The 26,519-nt window shown below is 40.8% G+C and overlaps 1 long non-coding RNA gene across 1 annotated transcript; it reads right to left on the minus strand.

Annotated features, from left to right (window-relative positions):
* Window positions 1-1,159: 1,159 nt before the first annotated feature.
* On the minus strand, window positions 1,160-26,519 carry LOC131126277 (uncharacterized). Its single transcript, XR_009129125.1, has 4 exons — window positions 26,315-26,519; window positions 24,665-24,742; window positions 11,310-11,953; window positions 1,160-1,384 (listed from the first exon to the last, which is right to left on the minus strand). It is a non-coding gene; the product is annotated as an uncharacterized LOC131126277 (long non-coding RNA).

Here is a 26,519-nt window from a genome sequence, read left to right on the forward strand (position 1 = left end):
TGTCGCCATCACAATTATTGTTTGAGTGTTTCAGTGCAATGTGCTAATTCCCAACACTTGTCCATGTATATACAGTATAAAGTCAATCTTTTACAAAAAATGCAAACTATTAATTTCTGGAAATCTGACCTATAGTGTTGACTTAAATTTCATCCTTAAACAGTAGGTAAAATATAATGATGGTAATGTAATACATATAATAAAAGGTGTGTATGTGTGTGTGTGTGTGTATAGAAAGAGAAATATATATATTTGTACACGGACAAATACATTTCCAAAACTAATTTACAGATTGGTGACTGGTAGATTATTTCTAAAGAAAAATCAAATATGTTGAGATGGATATTGGTGCATTTTATTATTTTATTTGTTTTTTCATAATTCAATCATGTGACTATCTCCGAAATGTGTTAAAGGAAAACTACACTTAAAAAAATGCTTATCATCCACAGTCCTTATGTGAGACCTGAACACATACAATATCTCTTTATCTTTTCTGTGTGTTCTAAAGATATAAAAACAGATAAAAAAAGATGCAGGTAAGAATGCACATAATGGGAAACACTATAATGTGACGTGGACATTAACCAAACTATGGCAACTTGATTGTTATTAACGTTGTTACGCCCATTATACTATGTTATACTACGTTACTGGCGTATTGACACCTTACCACACCACACCGGCTAGCTACCAGCCGGATAGCGACGAGCTTCACCACACACTCACCATGCCTCAGGTGACTACCGAAGGGTAAAGCTACATATTGGAGCTGCTGCTCTGGTCTGATTTTTGAGTTTGGAAAAGTTAATGCTAGGTGTAACATTCGATTCTATGCTACGATGAAATATCACTGAAATATCAATATAATACCAATATAAGTCAATGCGCCCAGGAAGGAAAAAACATAAAGTACTGTAAATATTACATATTTTCATGCACTGTATATAAAACCATGTTATAGTAGGTGCATCCATTAAGTGTAATAATGCACGGTCTCTTTTTACCTGTTTTTATAGCTTTAGAACACACAGAAAAGAGAAACCCATATGTTCATGTCGTATATAAGAATTCTGCATGATGGGCAACCCCCCCCCCCCCCCCCAAAAAAGTGCAGTTTTCCTGTAAATTCCAAACATTGTTGCCTTTAAGAGCAGTGATGATGAGAAACATACTGAAGCATAATGTTCTTTATTGTACACATATTTACTACAAAATGTATTCATCAATACAAGAAGAAAACCCACAATGGTCGTCATCATTATAAGATTTTATGAAAATGATATTTCTAGTCTTCATGTGGCAATTAATGACATTGACTACTGGTCATCAGACGTGAAATCTCCTCATGCTGATGGATCCATTCCAACCAGGAGTCCCCAGGCTGCAAGGAGAAACAAAAAGAAGATGAGTGAAGCCTAAATAAATTCCTCATAGCACACATCATCACTTTGTGTGTGTGTAGGTGTGTGTGTGTGTGTGTGTGTGAGACATCCCGGCACTGACACTGCACATTTTGGATGATGGTGTGTGTGTGAGTTACCATGAGGGACTCCCCTCTCATGACTAGCAATACACATCTGACTCGAACCCACGCTACGTCACCCCTGACCCTCAAGTGTGGAGCGGCGCGAAAACTCATACAGTCAGCGGGGAGCTGTCCAATCACACCCGAGGGAAATGGCACACCCACTCAACAGGGAAGACACGGTAACAGTCTGCTGTAGTTACGTCATTTATTGACTTTATTTAGTATTGTGAGAGCAGCTTACCTGTTAACTTTGTATTTTAAAGCATTTAGCGGCGTTATATTCCATGGATGTGACTTCAGTCCTAAATGCAATCCTTCAGACATGGAGCAATTGTATACAATCTATACTGCTAAGCGGTGCTTAATGTATGCACTATTGTAGCCCACAGACAGCAGCATTGATAAATCCACAACATCCAGTGCACCTCCACAATGAGACAACACAAGCGCCGAGGTGATCATTTAACGGAATATTGTGGTGGCTTGTAGCAGCATAGAAATGCAAAGCATTATTTCGAACAATCTGACCCCAAATATTAGCAACATATTTCAGTATGATGCAGATTATACAGGGTCGTTTTTAACTGTCTGGCAGAGTGTACATGCATACCTAATAAATGATGCTGTTATTAGGCTATACACATATAGGGGCAATTCCATGGGCGCTAGACTATAGCAGGGGTCACAAAAAATAGATATTTCGGTTGCGTTACCCAGTTACGCAGAATCAATTTTAAACATATTTTGGATATATTTTGGTCCAATTTGATCATTAGCGACATGGTAAAATACTGTATGCACGGCGGTCTAGTGGTTAGTGCGCAGACCTCACAGCAAGGAGACCAGGGTTCAATTCCACCCTCGGCCATCTCTGTGTAGAGCAGGGGTCTCAAACTCAATTTACTTGGGGGCCACTGGAGCTAGGGTCTGGGCGAGACTGGGCCACATCAGGTCCCCCCCCCCCCCCCCCCCCACAAAAAAAAAAAACGCATTTATTAAAAACAGAAAAATATACAAACTTTTTCAGTGCTTTGGTTCCGAGCGCTAATAAAACATTCCACTGTTGTCAAATATCTTAATTTTTATTTTTCTGCACAAAATAAGATGAAAAATAAACAAATCAAGAATAAAGAAAATCAATCAATCAGTAATAAATAAATAAATATAATAATAATAATAATAATAATAATAATAAAACGGCAAATAATAAAAACTTAAGAAACCACATATAGTTGGTGGGTAGACAAATTATTTTTTTCAGATTAAAATGAACAAAGCATTATTAGAGCCCTGTAGACATGACAAAACACGACTATAGTCACATTTATACTCTTTTTATTTACAACATATTGCGCAACTGCAGGGTCTTGAGACACATGCTAACTCGTAAACTACAGAGCTAACGACCTAAACGGTAGCCTTCAAGTTATTTCCTTTAAACTTAAATAGCCAAAAACTTACCACTTCCACACGGATAGGGAGGATAACTATTAACAGTTATTTAACCTTTAACATGAACATTAATCAAACGTAATCATTTTTTCTGGGTACATGATACCATACAGCATCCATATCAAACTTGCGCGGGCCGCACTAACATTAAACTTTCATATCAAGGCGGGGGCCTCAAACTAGTGTCCTCATCAGGCCACATTTGGCCCGCGGGCCGCGTGTTTGTGTGGTTTTTGTGGTATGTGGTTTCTTAAGTTTTTATTATTTGCTGTTTTATTATTATTATTATATTTATTTATTTATTACTGATTGATTGATTTTCTTTATTCTTGATTTGTTTATTTATTTTCATCTTATTTTGTGCAGAAAAATAAAAATGAAGATATTTGAGAACAGTGGAATGTTTTATCAGAGCTTTTATTGTAGAAAATCGGAACCAAAGCACTCCAAATTGTCCATAGGTATGAATGTGAGTGTGAATGGTTGTTTGTCTATATGTGCCCTGTGACTGGCTGGCGACCAGTCCAGGGTGTACCTCGCCTCTCGCCTGAAGACAGCTGGGATAGGCTCCAGCACCCCCGCAACCCTCGTGAGGAAAAAAAATACCTATATTTATTCCGTTTGTTGTTTACTGTGAAATGTTTGAGTGTTACAGGAGTTCAATTATATCTCCATAATGTGTGAGGAGGATGGAGTTCTCTCTCTCTCCCTCTCTCTCCCTCTCTCTCTCACACTCACTACATTCACACACACACTTCTTCTGACATTGTATCTGTGCAACAAAGACGTCCCCGGCAGCCCCCTCATTATAAATACATGTCATTGGATCACAGCTAGTCTGAATCCCTGCAAGTCTGCTGCGCTCTAAGTGGCCGTGACTGAGCCCTGAATGGGTGGCCGAGTGACAGCTACACCAATGGAGCCAACAGAGACAGTGTGTGTGTGTGTGTGTAAAGGCAAGGCCATGGTCTGTTCCCTCCTCCCCACCCAGCCAATGGGAACGAAATCTTCTCAGCATGACAAGGTCAGAGGTCATGCTGTGTGTTCTATACACACACATACACTTAATTCGCTACATTCGCCACAGTTGTGATATGATGGTGATCTGGCTCATCACATGTGATTGCATTGCAGTCGTACCTAATGAAGTGTCTTGTGCTATGCATTTGACTAAAGGGGGAAATGTGGGACATTAACTTTCTTGCTGCCTCAACAACAAAGTAGCACACATATAGACAGATAGAACAAGGTGTGTGTGTGTGTGTGTGTGTTAAAGGAGCTCTTGCTATCTCATTTTGCAGGCAAAAAAAAAGTGCCAACATCCCAACGGAACCACAAACCAGGCCACAGTATTTTCCTCGCTGTCACAGCCCCCCCCCCCCCCCCCCCCCCCCCCCATACTCTTTCCCTTATTTCAAAACTCTGCATCTCTCAGCGGGTACAACAAACCGAGTTCCTTTTCTCCTTATATACTTTTTACTCCAACCTTGAACCCACAGTAGATAGGACTTGAACATGAAATCAGTCCATAGTGGGATAATCCTTCAGCAGAAGATATGAGGAATATGTGCATCCCGCTTTTACAATGTTGTTACAATCTGCTAACATTGCACACACTGAATGTTACATCTAGTATTGGTAATACTTGTTATTGTAATTGTTATGTTATGAATAAAGCATACATATAACATGTTAAGCTATAGTATGTAATGTGAATTTAATTTTAACATTTTTTAACATTCATTTGAAGAATAATAATGTGAGCCTAAAAAAAAAGTCCATGTCTCCTACCTGAGAACACCAAAGTAGGTTGGATTGCATGGTTTATGGTGTGTCCTGTATCCTGTTTTGCACACTGCCACTTGAATATTATACTGTATTATCATTCATAGTTGGTTGTCCTGTTCTTCTGAGACTTTCTCCAAATAAAAACTCTCCCGCCCACTGGACGCTCAGCGTCTCAGGGGAGCTACAAGGCAGTGGGCTGGCCCGGATGCTTGACTTGTGCATGATGACTGGATGGATGATCTGTCTCTGGTGGAATCCTTTTCTGTTTTCTGACAGTGAAATGAGCGAATCAGCGATTTTGAAGTGTAAACCTCCACCGGAGAGTTGTTGTGGACTGATCCGAAGACTTTACAGATGCCCTGTGAATTTGTCTTCTGGGTGGTTTCTTTCCCCAACGAACACGGTAGTGTACTAGACGTTACGGCAGGGGTCTCAAACACGCGGCCCGCGGGCCAAATGTGGCCCGCAGAATACTAGTTTGATGCCCCCGCCTTGATATGAAAGTTTAATGTTAGTGCGGCCCGCGCAAGTTTGATATGGATGCTGTATGGTATCATGTACCCAGAAAAAATTATTATGTTTGATTAATGTTCATGTTAAAGGTTAAATAACTGTTAATAGTTATCCTCCATATCCGTGTGGAAGTGGTAAGTTTTTGGCTTTTTTAAGTTTAAAGGAAATAACTTGGAGGCTACCGTTTAGGTCGCTAGATCTCTAGTTTGCGAGTTAGCATGTGTCTCAAGACCCTGCAGTTGCGCAATATGTTGTAAATAAAAAGAGTATAAATGTGACTATAGTCGTGTTTTGTCATGTCTACAGGGCTCTAATAATGCTTTGTTAATTTTAATCTGAAATAAATAATTTGTCTACCCACCAACTATATGTGGTTTCTTAAGTTTTTATTATTTGCCGTTTTATTATTATTATTATATTTATTTATTACTGATTTATTCTTGATTTGTTTATTTATTTCTCATCTTATTTTGTGCAGAAAAATAAAAATGAAGATATTTGAGAACAGTGGAATGTTTTATCAGAGCTTTTATTGTAGAAAATCGGAACCAAAGCACTGAAAAAGTTTGCATATTTTTCTGTTTTTAATGCGTTTTTTTTTTTTTTTGGAAAACCTGATGCGGCCCAGCCTTGCCCAGACCCTAGCTCCAGTGGCCCCCAGGTAAATTGAGTTTGAGACCCCTGCTTTACGTATAAATAAATAAATTAACACATTGATGATCTAGGTCGGGGAAAAAAATGAGCTTCCCCTCCTTGACTGACCAGCCACCACTGCTAATGTTTATATTAGCTGTGATAAAAGAGCTGCGTGCATAAGCACCATATGAATACAGTGTAGGTCTCACTGTGGACTAAGAGTGCAGTGCAGTACATATAAGGAATGTCCAGCTTTTTTGTAGAAGATCTGAGCCCGAAAGGAACAATACGACCAAAAAGTGAGAACACAATGAGCAAAAATTGTGAAATGGAGAATAATGGAAAGCCTGCGAGGGAAAAAACGAGAGAATGAGGGACAAAGAGATGTGAGCCTTAAAAAAATGTCAATGTGATGCATCCTTTAGGCATGAGTGAGAAACAATGAGGCCCGGTGGTGTGCGAATGGTCGGGGAAACACGCTTACAAACACACACACATGCACGCACACACACCCCACTGAGCCCGAGTCTGTGCCAGTGAGACAGGTCTATGGTTCTATTGAGGGAGCTGTCCCTTTCTGTAGAGCTAATGAAGCCTGCAGCCACAAGCATAAAGAGAACACAGAGGTATAGGCCTGCTTGCATTCACTCACTTCCTTTCCTTCCTTCCTTGACCACTGCTCCTCTTTCGGGAATGCTGCCTTGCTCAAAGGAAGGAAAGATCTGTGCAGAACAACTTTATACCCTCAACATCACCATCACCAAGATACATATAATACTTCATATACAATGCAAGACTATAGTACATTGTCTGTATTCACTCATGATCAACTATTAACCCTTTAATCAGCAATTATCTATTTGTAAATAATTTTTAAAATAATTTTATTTTATTAATATATTTTAATTTATATAAAATTTTATTTTTAAAATACTCAAGAAAATGTACATTATATAGTTGAACTCTGATTATTAATCATTCTGTGATGCTATGAAAGTAATGGAAAAAAATGTGTATGTAGTGCATGAATTGTGTTCGATAAATTTATGTCAGCATCTGATTTTATTAATTTAATTTTGTATTTATTAATTAAACAATTACAAAAAACAATAAATTATATTAATTACAAAAATAGTAATTTTTGTTTAATTTATTGTTTCGGCAACCAGTTCCACATCTTGTTCTATGGTTGTCATTACATTGCTTTTTTTTCATTACATTGCTTTCAACATAGTTTTTCTTTATTTTTCTCAGTCTCAGTAGCTGAAGACTCTTTTATTAAAATAGGTTTTGTGATTTCTTTTTTTTACAATTTAGGTTGATGATTTGACTGACTGGTTTGGTTTAGTTTGATTTGTTTTGACTTTGGCTGTTCCAGTGTACATCCATCCATCCATTTTCTATACAGCTTATCATCACTAGGGGTGCTGGAGCCTATCCCAGCTGTCTTCGGGCGAGAGGCGGGGTACACCCTGGACTGGTCGCCATATAGACAAACAACCATTCACACTCACATTCAGTGTACATACATCATCAATAATGAAATATATTTTTTGTTACATTAAAATAAAAATGAAATATTAGAATTTCTACAATAGGCCAGTCAGAAATAGCATGTTAATGGTGGTAACTAATTTATTTAATTAATTATGTAAAAAAAATTTGTGTTGTCTGTCTCTTATAATGAGAGACGGAGCCATAAAAGCATCCCCACAACTTTATTGTGACCTGAACACAACAAGTGAACAGAACAGTGCAATTCCATAACCACATATGTATCTCAAACTCCACTTCCTCATTATCACTACAAGTTGCATTCAGTGACACTCTGAAAATCACACAACTTTATTACGCCTGTATTTGTGGTCTAAATAAACAGAAAACCAGTGGATATTCTTATCGCTCACAAACGCAACACGTAATATGGCTGAACAATTTGCTGAATTACAGATTTAAAAAAAAAAAGTAAACAAATGTAAAAAAATCCAGAAAAAAATAACCTCCGTATGTGTGTTCAATCAACACTTGCCTACTCTTATTTAGTCGATGTCACGGGCGTGGCCGTCTGACCTCTGCATGCTGCATGTCTGATGTGACTCCCCTTAAATCCGTTCCCCCTGAGCCGCCCAGACTGGACGAACAAAAGACGGCGCTGCTTATCAAAACCACTTCATTAGCATGGTGCGAGGGCCCAGACAACAAGCAAAGAACCAGACAGCCTCTTCAACTGGCCGTGACCCTTGAACTCTAGGGTCCTCATTCACCTGCTTACAACAGCAGCCGTCTCGCCGGCCCGGGACTGTTGTGTTGTGTTGTGTTCTCACTGCATTCCCACGCATCGCCAACCGTATTTATTTGAGACATGATGGAGATTTGGATTGCGTCTTTGTGTCTGACCGATGACACACAAACAGTACAATGAATACATGCTAGTGTTCTCACGCTGCTGTTTATCATCCATTTACAAGCACATCAAGGGTAAAGTCATTGCTTTTCCCTTCCTCTTCCTGGTTGTTTGTGATTGGTCCAAAACAGTTCTGTGTCTCCTCATTGGACGACACCAAAAGCGATGTCGAGCAAGCATGCCGTTTTTGAGACAGCGTGTGTGCTGGAGGAGGAGGAAAAGAAAAAAAAATGGGTTTGCGGCGCCATGCAGCATATGGACGCCGCTTTATGCAAATGACAGGGATGCAGACGCATGTTCACAAATGCAGACAAACGACCCCCCCCCCCCCTTCGCTTCCTCATCCTCACCCAGCCTCTCATTAATGGGCTACTAAAAACCAGACACCCCACCCTCCCCTTCTCCTCAAATAATAACCTCTCCACTAAGAGCCCCCCCACACACACACCAGTCTCATCACTCTAGTACCCCCAAAATTCACCCTCCCCATAACTATCCGCCTGGTACCAGACAGAGAACCATGTGATTCGCGTGACCGCCATTTTGCAGCTGCCTTGATGGACGAATGCAAAGAGGGCAGACCCCCATTTGTGTGAATTAATGACACAGAAATAACAGCCAATCGGATGTCAAGATTTCATTTCATTTCCTGCTACAATTTCTCCCGAAATCTACGTAATATACATATTGCGAAATCAGGCACCTCACCATAGTAACTAGACAACACGTGAATGGAAATGAGACAATGATGGTCTGTCTTGTTGTGGAGCTCTGCTTAATTATAGTGTGTGTGCTTAATGCTTTCACCGGTGCATTATTTATATGTGTGTGTGTGTGTAGTAGTGACAGAGCGCTATCTGATTAAAAAAAAAAAAAGGGCTTAATCTTTTCTAGTGACATTTGCATGCAAACACCATATGGCACAGTAGGCAGCCTTAATCTCAACCGAAAACCTGCAAAAACAACACAGCTAATACACCTCAAACGCTAACCGCTAACCGCGCTTCTAAACATCGCCTGCGTTTTACCGTCAACAACTTGGAGAGGGTTATGCAAATGCAATTAACCCCCCCCCCCCATTTGCATCCGACTATAACGGCTAAAGCACACAGATACCGAAGCGCCGACACGCGCCCCCGCCATCTTTGGCAGCGAGGAAAGTCTGGCGGCCATTTTGTCTGAAGCTGTGCCCATCTGGATGGAAAAAAACAAACACACACTCACACAACGAAAAAAAAAAAAGCCTGCATAGAGCGATGATGAAGGTTTGTGATTGGAGCTCTGCAGTGTGGCTGCAGCTTGCTGGCCAACACTCCATAAACAGCTACAAGGGTCAGAGTGGAAACTCCATTTTGAGTCAAAGCTAACTTTTAAATGCTGCACAAATTTTTGTCATAATGCACAAACATCAGTGCACATCACCAGATCCTGTGAGCCAGAGAGGCGGGGTACACTCTGGACTGGTCGCCAGCCAATCACAGGGCACATATAGACAAACAACCATTCACACTCACATTCATACCTATGGACAATTTCGGCAATTAACCTAGCATGTTTTTGGAATGTGGGAGGAAACATTAAGCCAGTCTGTTAAGTCATGTGTTCTCACGCTAACTTGTGACCCCCACCCTGGGCACCTGTTATCATGTCTCTAAAACCTTTACTGACCAACTAAGAGCTTTACATAACTCAATTTCTGAACGTTTGCAAATGTGTTGCTTCTTACTGTTCGATATTTACTACTAATGAGTTGTCCATGCAACAGCTTTCATATATTGTGCAATTAATTATTTGATGCCAGAAAACGTACTGTAACAAATGTGCTAAAGGACAATTTCTTAGTCAAATATTATGACCTATCAGGAGAACCAGAGTATAGAGCGGAGGCTGTGGCCCAGCAAGGTGCTCTATATTCGGACACATACACCAAGCAGCCAGTGTGCCGCTATGCAAGTCAGGAGAACCGTAGTATAGTATAGAGCTGGAGGAGCTCCCTGGTGTGGCCCAGCAAGGTGCACTGTATTAGGGCACATGCTCCAAGCATCTGGTGTGACGCCATGGAGGTCTCTGGAAAATCTTTTGCATTTTTCAAAGTTGTAGCTATGTTGGCGTTTCACAGAAAAAACGGGAAATTCTCATTGTGTTTGTAAACGGTTCTGTAGTTATTAGGAATAAAGTTTATTTCAAGAAATTTAATGTATTAGTGAAATGTATTCACTGTTCCCGCTTTGTGATTGGCAGGTCACACAGCGAGCGCCCCTGCGGTACTTCCAAGTGTGTGCTGTCTACTTGCAAAAACCCGTGCAACATTTGGGGTTCCGTACACGATTAGGAAAGCCATGTCCACTTCCTGTTCATGCCCCGTCCATTTTCAAGAAAATGACACCCATTTCCGGTTTATGCCCCGCCCATTCTGAGTACAGATACATATAGCGCTGTACTCACTCATCCCTAGTAGCAATGTTATTAAGTTAAGAGCGTGTATAAAGAGTGTATTGTTTCAAGCGGATACACACTGTAGATTGAACTGTCCATTCATTCATTTTCATCACGAGGGTCGCGGGGGTGCTGGAGCCTATCCCAGCTGTCTTCGGGCGAGAGGCGGGGTACACCCTGGACTGGTCGCCAGCCAATCACAGGGCACATATAGGCAAACAACCATTCACACTCACATTCATACCTATGGACAATTTGGAGTCACCAATTAACCTAGCATGTTTTTGGAATGTGGGAGGAAACCGGAGTACTCGGAGAAAACCCATGCATGCAAACTCCACACAGAGATGGCCGAGGGTGGAATTGAACCCTGGTCTCCTAGCTGTGAGGTCTGCGCGCTAACCACTAGACCGCCGTGCCGCTGCACTGTCCATACATTTGATAAATAGTTAACATGGTTAACTGCTGTACGATATTGATAGTATTGCAATAAATGTTGGAAGAAATATAATTAACCTCAAACTGAAAGTTTGTTGATGAGATGCTTACCTTTAGATAGAGAAGATTGCTTTCTTTGCTGTTCAGTCCAACAGAAAGAGTTTCTGGTTTGCTCAGCTCGCCTAAGCAACAGCAGAGCAAGAATGGAGGGAAAACTAAAGGTTGCACCGTCGAAGCAAGTCAAAAGTCCTATTGAAAGAAGGCAGGGATATGTCAATCTGTTGCAGGGGGGGGAAAGATGAAGAAAAAGAAATATCCCTCTTGGCTGTGTCTCAGCTTTCAGTGTATTGGGATTGGAAGGTGATGGGGGACCCCCTTCAGCAAAACCACACAAGTGGAGAAGGGGGTCCGGTCCAGTTGAGAGGGCCCGTCCTTTGGAGGCCTGTGAGCCCCGAGGCCGCAGAGAACCAGAGGAAAGCCCCACTCCAAGGCGAAGCATACTTGGTATTGATTTCTCTTGCATGCAGAGGTGCTTCTAGCCTTCAGGGATCTTCTCCATCCTTCCTCTGCCCACTCACTATAACTTCCTGCTCAGGCGTTCACGGTGCTGAGCTTGGACCCCTTGGATGGAGGTGTGGGCCACAGGAGGAGGAAGACAAGAGCCCATGGCGATGATCATGATGATGATGAGCTGCACTGAGGGGGTCGTCTCTGAGTTCAGTCATCCAGCCTTGCAACCACCCACTTGTTTCCATCTGTAAAAAAAAAAAAACAAAAACAATGGAGTGTTTTACCAAATCTCACCTTTGGCATTCACCATCCCTCCGTTCAATGCAAATGTAAATGTAAACAGCAGAGCTTTGATTAAAAATATGTGGGAAGAAAACGCCAACTTGCTCTTTGCTAACCTGCCCCCAGGCGCTCGCTGCTGTACGATAACAAATGAAAACGTGCGGTTTGAAGCACACTGGAGACGTGGAGACGTTTAGACAGGAAAATAGATCATTCAGGTTGCTTACTGTAGAAAACAATTAAAGGTCCCATATTAAATTGGCATTTTAATCATGTTTTAACAGTAATATGTGTCCCTGGAGCCTGTTTATCAGTACCACACGGAAGAAAGAAGAACAAAATCACCTCCCTCACTTGTTTGCTACACTTTTCCGAAAAATGGTCGCTTTTGAAGTTCTTGGTTTTCAAGACATCATGAAGCTATTTCCTCATGGAGGAGCCCATCACTTCCCAGAGGACAGCTTTGTATAAAACTCAGGCTTCACTACACATCTTAAAATAAAGCCTGGAGCTATTTCAACAATCCATCAGTCAGCTACAGATGTGGAAACTATAAGTTTGATCATATTGGTTTTCTTCAGGAAATAGGCTAGCCCAGAGGTTGGCGACCTTTAACATGAAAAGAAGCGTTTTGCCTCCTCTTCCAGTGAAGAAAAATAATCTGGAGCCACAAAGCTTGTTAAAATAATACCAATAGAATTCAACTAACACAAGTACTTTGAAATAATGTAAAAACTGAAACTTATATAAGCAGGGGCTGCACGGTGGTCTAGTGGTTAGCGCGCAGACCTCACAGCTCGGAGACCAGGGTTCAATTCCACCCTCAGCCATCTCTGTGTGGAGTTTGCATGTTCTCCCCGTGCATGCGTGGGTTTTCTCCGGGTACTCCGGTTTCCTCCCACATTCCAAAAACATGCTAGGTTAATTGGCGACTCCAAATTGTCCATAGGTATGAATGTGAGTGTGAATGGTTGTTTGTCTATATGTGCCCTGTGATTGGCTGGCGACCAGTCCAGGGTGTACCCCGCCTCTCGCCCGAAGACAGCGCTAGAAAATGAATGAATGAATGAATGAACTTATATAAGCCTTTATGAGTCGATATTTGTGCAAAATGAACAATTCTTTCGTGTTCTTCTTCAAGCACAACACTAGCATCTTTACAGGAGTTGAAGTTCACACTCTCAAGATGTACTTTCTGTGTCTCACTGAACACATTGGCGCCCCTCCCCTTTCCGCTGCTCATCCAATCAGCAGTCCGAATGCGGTGCGGATGCATTCAGGGGGTTGCAAACCCCCGGGCTAAGCTATCATGATGCTGCTGTTAAAATGTGACTGGAATGTTAACGCTGTAGCTCACATAGCCATGCTAGTCTTACTTCCTGTGCTCATGCTTGTGCTAATATTTGTGTCCTAGATTAAGTACATAATAGTGCTTCTTGGAACATGTATGAACAAACACAGCTCATTAGCATTAAAGCTACAGACACACAAAATGAAGTGTTCTCAGCAGGGTTTATGGAAAACACAGGAATTACACAACTTTCCATTATTTTGAGAATAATGAAGAATTCATTAGAATGAAGAATTATATATATATATATATATATTTATATTATATATATATTAGAAAATAATGAAGAATTATTTTCCTCATTTTTAAATGCAAATAGATATTCTTTGGACACCATTGGTGTAAGGGTACATTTTGCACACCTAATTAAATTCCCCTGTCACATGACCATAATCAACCAATCGTCAATGTTTTTGCACACCGATCCTGCTCACAGTTTATCTTGTTATCATGCTCACACAATGTCATCTTTTATGAGCGTTCTTTTCTAAGCACAACAAATTGCAGACAGCGCCATCACATTCATTGTGGTGTCAAATGAAAAGGACAAAGCAGCTTGTGAGATAAAGGGACGCTCTTGTGTGTTGTATCAATTGGAGTTGCCTTCCAACAAATACAACCAGCCTTGGCCCGGGGACTGACGTGGGGGTGAAGATTTCGGACACAATACCCCCATTGAGCTGGGTCCACGCATGGGTGTTAACTCCCCATTCCTTCACACACAAAAGGGGCCCCCAATGTTGGTTCAGGGCAGCCCTCCTCCGCCCAGCAAGAAAGAATGGAGACGCATTATCAGGATAGGGAGGACAAGGTTGGGGAGACGGGTGGGAGAATATGTTTGTGCACTGGAAGGCGAAATGGGGGTGCGTCACTGTGACCTACGGCTTTGGACTTGACGGACACAACAGAGATGTGTCCGTGAACACAACCACATGATGGCCTTGGATCATTACTTGCTTTAAGACCGTTCAACATTGTATGTCGATTCCATTACAAAGTGTTTGTCAACTGTCTGCTGGGGGCGCACGCCTTCCATATGTTTCTATGTCCACTTTGAACAAATACAAAAGTATTCAACCTCGCCACTTCCTGTGGTACACATGTGGTGCATCTCGATAAATTACAATATCGTTCATGTTTCAGAAGTTAAATTCTAACCGAGAGCCCAACTGCAGGTTTTTACATGACTGTGAGCTCTAATAATCAAAATGAGAGATGCTCCATGTTAGCTATATTACCGATATCCAAATACTGATATCAATCATAACTCATATACTAGGTAGCAGTTGTTCCCTTAAACTAATGTTGTGTAATGAACATCTATTGGATGCATTTCACATCCCTTACCAAAGTTATTTAAACAATTAAGATACACATTATTGACATTTTGTAGTGTACCTACAGAATATAAGACATTTACTTTTTCAATTGAACTAAAATAAATTAACTTTTCAAAGGTACTGTATTTACATTAATCGGATGTACCTGTATAATAAGATCCAATACAAGAGCTGTATCAATACATCTACCTTTACAAAAAAAAACACTTCAACCAAGGGAGACACAGCAGCTTGAGAAAAATAAAGACAAAGCTAGCCTGCAAAATGAATTGATTTTTAGTTCCTACATTTGAGCGTAAACAGAGTCCAGTGTGAGCAGAAAATTCCACAAAATATATTCCAGAAAATCCCTTTTTTGGGATGTCTGAGTACATACAGTGTTAAGGTAATGTAATCTAAGGTAATGTCTCATCAGTGTAACATTACTGACACCTAGTGAACACAATACATATACGTACATACATATGACTTGGCTTTCTATTTTTAACAATAACAATAACCGCAAAGTGACGAGGAACGACTATATGTACTTAAAAAGTACATATTATGCTTTTTCCAGTTTTCTGACCTATAAATATAGTTAGAATGTTGTACTCTCGTGTTAAACGATGCCAAATTTTCAGATAATGAGGTTTGCGCATTTGGAAGAGAGACCTGAAATAAGTTTAGAGAGTTTTTTCCAACACGGGCCCACTGTGACGAGACGGACTTCCTTATAGTATAAACTGTACAAGCTTGTGTGACCAATCACAGCCCAGAGGATGGCTGTGGGTGGAATAAATTAAAACAGACCATTTTGGAAATCCGAGGAACTATAGCCGGAATAGGTGTAGATTCTGGAAGATCTAGAAAGCTTTCTATGCTGGTTATTGTGTGGAGCTGCTCTATAGGAGCCCACAACTCAATACAGAGAGCCGAAAAGGAGCATAATAGGTCCTCTTTAATGAAATATCAGAAACGCCCATTAATCACATGAAGTGTAGTTTTACACTGTACACAACCATTCATTCATTCATTCATTTTCTACCGCTTTTTCCTCACGAGGGTCGCGGGGGGTGCTGGAGCCTATCTTAGCTGTCTTCGGGTGAGAGGCGGGGTACACCCTGGACTGGTCGCCAGCCAATCACAGACTGTACACAACCACTATATCGAAAATGTCTTGTTTAAATGCATACCGTGCTGTGTAATGTCGCTACTCTTATCTCACTATATGGCAAATGCATATAATTGCCTGCACCTGGATTTAATGTACTAAAATACAAGTTGCTTGTGTAGGCTGTCACTTTGAGGTGCTTTAAACGACACGATTGGACTTTATCCTCACACTTTTAAAGGGCTGAGTGCAGGAATCACATCCTCCAATGACTTTTTAAAACATCTTTAGCGCTCCTCCAAAGCCCATTTAACAAGCACTGGCTTCTTCTTCTTCTTGTGTATGTGCGTGTGTGTGTGTGTGTGTGTGTGTGTGTGTGTGTGTGAGGCAGGCTGAACGTGTTAACAAGCCTTCACTAATGTATGCTTTTATTTCATATTCAAGACAGGTAAACTGGTAATCGTAGAGGACGACCATCTTTTTTTTTTAATGTATAAAGGAAGCTTGTGTAAAAAGCCTAATAAAATCTTGTGTGCTCATGATGTAAAAAGACTAGTAAAACAGGGTGAAGAGCCCCGACACTCGCCACCTCCTATGGTGAGGCAACGAAGCTCTGCCAAATGAGAGAAGAAAGAGGCTATTTCATCAAAAAGGCAGGCAGATAGAGGAAATAGATTAGGGAGTTCATAAACATGCATTGGCAGAGGAGAATCTCCAGGAAATGGAGTGAAAAGAGGAACAAGGGGATGCAATGTGTATGTGAGGAAGGGGAGCAGTTTAAGGACTAACAAATGATGTCTGTCCTTGCTTGTCCGTCTGCATCCTGAGTGACACTTTACCATCTCATTGGCAGCAAGCGGGCACAGCAGGCAGCTCGGCTCTCACGCTTCCATATGATCCATCATCCCCCATCCATTTCCTTCACCCGCACCGTCTCAACCGCAAACCGGCGACTCTCATCTGTTTGCATCCGCATCAAATCATCCCCCAAATCTGCTCATTCACCAGCGTCGCCTCGCCTCTCTTTTGCATTTTGTCTGAACTGAACTGCTTCTGTGAATTGATACATACGCCTTTGAACGTAAACCCCATAAAAAACAACACTGACGCTCATTAAAAGTCCCTAAAAGTAGCAATATTCTTCTTACCGATCAACCACCAGGTATTGAACACACCAGAGACACATAGTAGACACACAGATCTTCACCAAGGCTAAATAAACATGATTTAAATTATAAACATATTTTTATAGAACGTGCTTAGATGGCGTTATCTGCAGGGTAAAAAAAAAAGAGGGCAGCAGCTATGGATCCAGCAGACGGCGGTGTTTAACCAGTCAATTCACTCAACATTTTCCAGCAGGAAGATGCTTTGACAAGACCTGTACATGCACTACTGTATCCTATATGCTTATAGTTGCTTCTTAATGTGTACAACTGAATTTAAAATATGTTTATTAACGGTGAGAAGCACACAAAAAATAGGTATTCTTAGGAGTTTTTATGTTTTTTTACGAGGGGTCTTGTAACGCTCACAAATAGCGTTACTGTTACACTGTTACACATTACAATGCTATTTTCAAACAAACAAACAAAAAGAACAACTCAGTCGGTTTTATTGCCAAAAATCACATATTTCAATCATTTATTTCAGCCTTTGGGCGGTCAAAACTGAGAAAACTGCAAACGCATCAGTCAGACAAGAGGAGAACCAAAGTAAATATAGATGATTTATTTGAGACTGTGAAGTATAATATACTGCAGGCTCGAGACAGCTTTTTTTTATTTACTTATGGTATCAACTCAGCATGTTTAGAACCCCAGCTGACCAGGTACTAGGAATAGTACTACAAATAGTACTTGGTGGTACTTGCCTTTCCCAATGGACAGTATCATTTACAGTATCATACATATAGATATTTACTAGCATATTCACTGAAAAATACATTCTATTCCTATAAGAACTCACTAAGTCTTACTTACTTTTACAATGAAAAGCACACCAATGACAAAATCGACAGCAAATGCAGCTATAGCAATGCATTCTGGAACTTGTAGTATCAGTTGGGTGTGCTTTACATATAGCGGTACAACAACATAAATAAATAAATAAATTTGAAAATAATTATTATGTTGGGGCGGCACGGCGGTCGAGTGGTTAGTGCGCAAACCTCACAGCTAGGAGACCAGGGTTCAATTCCACCCTCGGCCATCTCTGTGTGGAGTTTGCATGTTCTCTCCTTGCATGCGTGGGTTTTCTCCGGGTACTCCGGTTTACTCCCACATTCCAAAAAAACATGCTAGGCGACTCCAAATTGTCCATAGGTATGAATGTGAGTGTGAATGGTTGTTTGTCTATATGTGCCCTGTGATTGGCTGGCTACCAGTCCAGGGTGTAGCCCGCCTCTCGCCCAAAGACAGCTGGGATAGGTTCCTCGTGACCCTCGTGAGGAAAAAGCGGTAGAAAATGAATGAATGAATGAATTATTATGTTGCCAGTTACTGAGATTAATTTTTTATAATGTTTTAAAAAATATATTGACAAAAATATATATTTTTTTGCCCATGTCATATACCGTCATAGATATAATTTTTAAATAAAAATTGAAGAAAAATTAGGTGAACCATTAGGGGGGGGAAATTGAATAAAATATACACAAGCTGCAGCAAAATGTATCTCACTCACTAATAAGCAAACATATTGCAGTGAAAACCTAACCTCCTGGATGGAGGTCATTATCTTCTTTTTCACATGCAGGTTCACCCCCAACTCCTCCCTCCTCTTCAAGATCTGAGGAGCAACATGACCCCGTGAATATACATAGTTCCCAAAATGTGCACAAACGAGACTCCGAGCCTCATCCTCCCAATCCAACACTGAGCGTAATCTGCATTCTGTCCTGCTGGAACACTTCTGTCTCACTTCATGTGTGCTGCTTCAAAGGAGGCCCGAAACAGCAGGATACACACTCGGCTAACAAACCTCATTAAGGACCCATACACACCTCCTCTATGCTAACACTATAGCTGTCACACAGACACTCTCAATGCACATGACGTCCACACTGTCGCCACAAAGCATCTTTACAGAGCTAATTAAGGACGGTCCCCTGCTCCATTTGAAACTCATCTGAATAGGAGGGAAAATGACAACGAGGGAGTACGCGAAGAAGATAGTGTGAGATTAAAAGCATGCATGCGGGAAGAGGGGGACTAAATGACGGCGACTCTCCAGTGTGTGGTGTTTACTACACTGTGATTGGTGTGCCAGCGTGCAGGAAAAAGCCACGCAGGGCAGGAATGGGAGGAAACAGTAGCTTTGTGCACCATGCACGGAGGGGGTGAAGATGGCAAAAGAGCAGCTGCAGACATTTCTAAAAAGCTCTTGTAGAAGCTCTTAAACATGAGCGAGTGACTAATAATGAAAAGAGGCAGAAAAAGACACTTAATACGTATGTGATGCTTTTGACCTTCTTTGCTTTTGTGTGGGATAATTGTTTTAGAGGAGTGCCACTGTCTATTTCGACATAAGAGCTGCTAAACAATTTGTCTTGGGTTGCCAGATCCTCAAAAGCCCCTCTTCCAGTTATATTTTCCTTGACTTTCTACAGCAGGGGTCTCAAACACGCGGCCCGTGGGCCAAATGTGGCCCGCAGGACACTAGTTTGAGGTTAAACGTTAGTGCGGCCCGCGCAAGTTTGATATGGATGCTGTATGGTATCATGTACCCAGAAAAAACTATTACGTTTGATTAATGTTCATGTTAAAGGTTAAATAACTGTTAATAGTTATCCTCCCTATCCGTGTGGAAGTGGTAAGTTTTTGGCTATTTAAGTTTAAAGGAAATAACTTGAAGGCTACCGTTTAGGTCGCTAGCTCTCTAGTTTGCGAGTTAGCATGTGTCTCAAGACCCTGCAGTTGCGCAATATGTTGTAAATAAAAAGAGTATAAATGTGACTATAGTCGTGTTTTGTCATGTCTACAGGGCTCTAATAATGCTTTGTTCATTTTAATCTGAAAAAAATAATTTGTGTACCCACCAACTATATGTGGTTTCTTAAGTTTTTATTATTTGCCGTTTTATTATTATTATATTTATTTATTACCGGTTGATTGATTTTCTTTATTCTTGATTTGTTTATTTATTTTTCATCTTATTTTGTGTAGAAAAATAAAAAATTAAGATATTTGAGAACATTAATAAATGCGTTTTTTTTTTTTTTTTTGGAAAACATGATGCGGCCCAGTCTCACCCAGACCCGAGCTCCAGTGGCCCCCAGGTAAATTGAGTTTGAGACCCCTGTTCTACAGAGATTTATGGTCATTTGTACAGGTACAGAGCAGCACAGGTACGTTGTGTTTTTTTCCACCCTGAAACAGTTACCACCTTGTATACACATTACATAACAGCAAACTATTAAATATAAATGTAATTAATACACATATAATTTCAAGTACAATATCTACATTATATATGAGTGTGAATGGTTGTTTGTCTATATGTGCCCTGTGATTGGCTGGCGACCAGTCCAGGGTGTAGCCCGCCTCTCATCCGAAGACAGCTGGGATAGACTCCAGCACGCCCATGACCCTCGTGAGGATAAGTGGTACAGAAAATGGATGGGATGGAAATATCTACATTATATGATTAATAATGACAATAAATAATAATACCAATAATTATTTTATTTATCTATTTTTAACTAAAAGTCACTTACAGTATATTAACATTCAATCCAGACATGCAGGCAATTATAGAATTATTTTAACAAATCTATTATAAGGTATGATTACTGATACGGTGTATATATATTGTATTATAGGCACAGTATCAAATAATTATTATATATACGTATATTATACATTAATATAAAATATAATTAAATATAAATAAATAAATGTAATTAAAATAAAATGCTTCTAACCTGCAATAAAGGTACCAATTACATCCATATTATTTATATATTTGTATTCATATTATATGTATATATTTTTTTCTTATTAAAAGATTAAAAGTCCCATTGATAAACATGTTGAATCATCAATTCCATCTTTCTAGCCATCTATCTCGTGTGAGGCTTTGTTTAGTCCTCAGTTGAATTTTAAGTTCAAGTTGAAGTTATGACCTAATTGTTGTCCCGTGATGAGGGAGAGCAAAGCATTCTGGGATAATGGCAGGTGTCCCCCATGTCACAGCAGACAGCTTGTTAATTTGCACGACTCATATATACACGCACACACACACACACACACACACACACGCATGAGGGGAGTGTGTGTATGAGTGTATATATCAGTGATGGGACTTGACCCTAGCGAGTTGCGGCAGTGTTTTCGCGTCTTGCTGGGCGTGGGAAAAAGACGGGAACCCTTTTCACAGCTGCCTCGGCTGAGGCCTAGACTGCTGGGGGGCCCCTGTACCCCCACCTCCACCACCCCTTCTTACACCTCCATACCCTTGTCCGACTAGACCCCCTCTCCTTCCCCTTCAATCCTATTCAAGCCGCGGCCTAGTGGCTTTCAAAAGCAGGGACCCCCCCCCCCACCCCACATTACCCCCGCCCCTCCCTGCAAGCCTTCCCAGCCCTTCATAAATACATCTTATTATTCAAGCCCTGGTTTGCATAGAGATTCCAAAGAGATCCCCACTTTGCTCGTGAGGCCTTTATGGAGCGCACAAGTGCAAATTTCAATTTGGTAATCTCCCAGTGTTAATATTGGTTTAGTGCACACTTTAAGGAGAATTTGAGAAATTTCCCCCCCAAAAAAGTTGAGCATTAGCGAGGAAGCAAGCGAGCACTTTGTAACGGTGTGTATTCCATCTGCCAGCGGCTATTGTACAGTGTACCTCAGCCACTCATACATACACACACTGACACCTCCACCCCCACTCTCTGCAATGCATTACTGCAGAGATTTATCTGCCATCAGTCTGTATAATACTGGGGTTATAATTTACATCCACTTTAGAAAACAGCATCGCCGGCCCGCTCCTTGCATATGCTAATAGCAAGCTTGGGAAAAATCGAGCCAACTCAAAGAACTCCTTACTAAATTTGAATAACTGAGCTTTCTATTGAGCGTCAAGGTTGTGGAACCATGAAGATTTGACCTTGGTGCTAATATGTACTTAGTGTTTAATTCTTAATGCCGAGAAGAGGACCGAGGGGGTGAGGTGACATTTTCTGCACAGCTCAAATAAAATACAAGCAGCATTTATAAAAAAAAACAAATAATTTACCCAAATTAACGTTACATATATAAGCGTCTGCTAAATGTAGCTGAATTATGCATTGGCCGCACACCTTTGTGCACCATAATAGGGAGACAAGGGGAGGTTGTCACGTTCAGGCATTAAGGACGAAAAGGACAGAGCCACCCAAACACTCTTTCCACATGAGCAGGTCCAAAACGTGGGCTTGAGCCCCGACGCCTGTGCCTCGCCTAACGGGATAAAGAACCGCAGCAAAGATTACACGGCCACCTCCCCGGCACCTACCACACTCTCTACCTGACAAATAGGATCATCGTGTTTAAAGGGATAAAACGCTGACTGCATGAGAATGAAAGAGAGGTGTGTGTGTGTGTGGATGAGGATGAGGATGTGTGCAGAAAATGATAAAGCGGAAGCAAATGCACGGCATGTATAAAGTTTGCAACACTCTCCATTGGGTTTGTTGTTTCAGCAGCGCTAGCATGATCATACAGTAAATACATAGTGTTTGTTTGTCCTCTATGCATCAGTTAGCAAGCTACTTCCTGGTTCATAGATGAAAATGACCAAATGGGAGGTTCTGTCATGATTCCGTGGGATGGGCGCTTCCATTGATGCCATTTTTAGAGCGAGTGTCTCCCTAACTTTCCCTTCAGACATTTGACCTAAAGCCTAAATGTACACTACTCCTTCACACCTAACAAACATAAACCATGCAGCGCCTCTAAGCACACAATGAAACACAAAATCCCAGTAAATGCACTAATTAGTCACAGCGCCACGAAAGAAGACCTACTGTCATTTAGCACACAATAGAAATGAAATACTATTAATACACATCATCATTAAATATATTATTATTTGTTCATATAACACACACACAGAACAATAATCACCTTTGCGCCTGTGCAGGCGCTGTTCACATGTTGAGGTGTTCCGGTGTACTGCGTAACTGCATGTGTGTGTTCTTTCAGATACCGATGTAGTTGCGCTGATTTTCATTTTTATTCAAATACCATCGCCATGATAATTTGCGTACCCGTGGGAGTGTGTGTGCTCTATTTTGGGAAACAAAGCATTAAAGAAAACTGTATTTAATGGGCTGAAAGCAGACTGTTTTGTGCATGTAAACACATTAAACTGATGCACGGTAATTGCCTTGATTGTTTGGTTTGGCTTTACGTCAGGGGTAGCTCAACTTTTACTACCAAGGGATGCACACTGAAAAAGATCAAAGGACGCAAGGGTGACTTTTATTTTCATTTTGTCAAAATGCTGAAACAAATGTAGTAGGCTAAGAAATTATATATATATATATATATTTATATATATGCGTATATTCTTTGTGTTATCAACATTTCAACCTTGTCTCCTTATATTGTGCATTTACATGTGCCTTGAAAAATTAGCTGTGCCCCACAAATGGCCCCCAAGGCCACACTTTGGACACCTCTGCTTTACTACATGTTTTATTCTCCAATCAACGTAAGACAGAACAAAAGAAATTCATACTACAGCAGCTGAAAAACAGCAGGAGAACCTACTTGTTTCGAAAAGGTATGACATAATGCCTTAGCAAATTCACATTTCAATATTTTTCAAATATTTCCAAAAGATATTTTGGTCTTGAGAAGAGCATATTCAACAAATATAATATCCATTCAACCAAAAATGTAATTACACCTGGCATTTAGCAGCCTAACCCTAAGTCACACTTTTTCATGGTTTGCCTGATCCTGCGACTTATACTCCGGAGCGACTTATATACAGTATGTTTTTTTTCCCCAATGACTGCTGTAGGCTTGTTCTTGGCTTGTGTGCGAGTATCTACTACTCCTATCACTCCTGTACCACTGAAAATGTACAATGTAAACATCAACTTATGACTTATAGTCCGGAAAATACGGTAATTGATACCTGGATGTAAATGAGTGACTCAAACAGAAAAAACTATAGTCACTATAGCCAGTTTACTAAAAATATAATACCTTTTAATTGACCCATATACATCTAAGTTTCATGGAAACTGATTTTGAATTTTATACATAATCCCGTTGTCTTTAACCTACTATTTATTTAGACCAGCATGTTTCAAATTGTGACGCAGGTCTCCATGGGAGTTTCCAGAAGACTTAAAGGGAAAGCGGATCAGCATGAGAACAATAAAGAAAACCATTCTTCAGTCATTTTTAGAGGCAAACTGAGTTGATTTTAGTGTCTGTACAGAGAGGGGGGACACTGAGTCTGGGGTCAGTCCACAAAGTATGCCCCAGAAATCAGTCGAGGACACCCCAACCTTATTATATTCTCCGTGGGAGGCTCACTGAATCCCATACTATTTAATTCATTTTACTGCATTCACTGTATTATTCAAAGCATAATTAAAACAGCTAAAAGTGGCATAAAATTGATGTTGCGTATGTTTGTTTAAGGCTGCTGTTGATGGAAAAGCTCGACATGAAAATCAATCTGCATCATTTCCACTCCTACACATTTTTACACAAACATCTCTATCCAAAAACCAAGCAACACCGCAGCCCACATGCCTAAAAATAATAACAATAATACGTATATACAGCACATATGATGTCCAAGTGCAGGCTTATAGTAAAGCTGCAAATGACAGGTTAAACACGAGTGTGTGTGTGTTTGTGTGTGTGTGTGTGTGTGTGTTTACCTGCAGCCCCTCGGCCTCACCCTTGCTGGCCTTTTGCCCTCCGATGGCAACTTTTTAGTTGATATCAACGCCATTCTGCTGACAAAAAAAAACACAAAGACAATAAGATATCATACATCAGACAAAGCACATGAGGACAAAATGGGGATGCAGCTTCTGAGAGTCTCATCTCCTATTGTCTTGCATGTATGTGGTGCTTGATAAAACATGCACAATCTCCGTGTGCCAGTTGCTAAGCTACTAAAAAAAAAAAAAAAAAAAAGAACAGTACAGGTCATGCTGCGTGTTCCATGTAAAACAATCACAGCACCAACGGCTCTTGTCTGTAACAAATATTGTCAGTCATGGTCTAAATAGAGCATGCTGGGACTTCAGGAACGTTCCAGTCATGACTGAGACACTCTGAGAATACATCAAGCGCCATAGCTTGTCCTATTTTGTTGTGTTTTTGGCAAAAAAAAAAAAAAAAAAACACTGACAAGCTGGGATGACGAACAAGGACAAAACAAATGACATGAAATGTTAGCGTATGCCTCGCAGGTAACTATACTTGACATGCTGCAGCTTCACCTTGCATTCACTTATATACATCACACTGGTAATGGGAGGCTAATGGCAGCCAGGGGACATGGCACCCATTGAGCAAACTGACACAGTGGAGTCTGCAGGATGAATGCAATGCCTCAAATTACCACTTAAAAATCCACATAAAAGGTCAGATCAACTCTGTTTTATAGTGTACTCTTAATATTTGGCCACTATTAATGTCTGTATTTTTCTTTTGACTATTTATAGTTTTTTAAATGTTCATTGTTCTGTCTAATATATGCTAATATAATTTTGTCTGGATCAATAAAGTATCAACAACTACATAGTACATTTATATTACACTGAAGCAGTTTTATAATAACGTGTTTGTATACATTTTCTATTCCATACGTTCTCACGTGCACTCTTATAAACAAACATCCACGAAAAAGATGGAGGCTGCTGCCAACAACATCACGTGACCCGCGAACTCGCCAATCCCATGCAGCCTTTAACTATTTCCATCTCCCCCAGATATGATTGCACTTTTACTCCTGTGATGACAGTCCCCCCCCACCACCCCCACGCACCTCCTTTGTGTCTTAAAGGCGAATCATTAAATTCTTAAAGGCGCCATACAGCGTCAAAATGGACAAATAAGACCATATGCAAGCCCTCATCATCGTCATCATCATCGTCGGCATCCATGCGGGCATGCAAGCTCCCCCCTCCGGATGCTGCCCGCCTCTCCACATGTGTGCAGATTCTGAAGTGATCGGCATCAGTCGGTACTTTCGGTTCTCTAGCTTTATGAAATTAAAACTCATACAGCTAGATAACCAAAGATACAAACTAAGCCTTGTCGTTTCTCTTAAAGGGGCCGCGTCCGGTTTCCGGATCCAGATCACATGTCACACACACACACTACACATCACATATGAGCACACAGCATCACAGGTGCATGTGCTTGGGACATGAACGCGCATGATAGGGTGAATAATGTGGCTTCCTCGGACGGAACGAGCGCTTATTCAACAACATGCACACCAACAAAGCTGCTCGCTTTCACTGTAGAACATAATAAAGTATCATAACAACCAACAGCAATTCCGTCACACTTACTTGCACATCAGGCTCACGCTACTCCTCCTCTTCCTCACTAAAGTCCCCCCCACACCAAAAAAAAAAAATAATAACGAGCTCAAGTCCAACCTTCAGATTGCACAACCACTCACCCCCCAAAAAAATCACAACCGAAGCGTGTGGTATTTGCGGCACAAAAAGTGTGCAGTCACAGTGATGTGCAACTCGGAGTGGTCTGCACCGT

This window comes from Doryrhamphus excisus, chromosome 3 (genome assembly GCF_030265055.1).
Source record: "Doryrhamphus excisus isolate RoL2022-K1 chromosome 3, RoL_Dexc_1.0, whole genome shotgun sequence".
Classification (NCBI taxonomy): Eukaryota; Metazoa; Chordata; class Actinopteri; order Syngnathiformes; family Syngnathidae; genus Doryrhamphus; species Doryrhamphus excisus.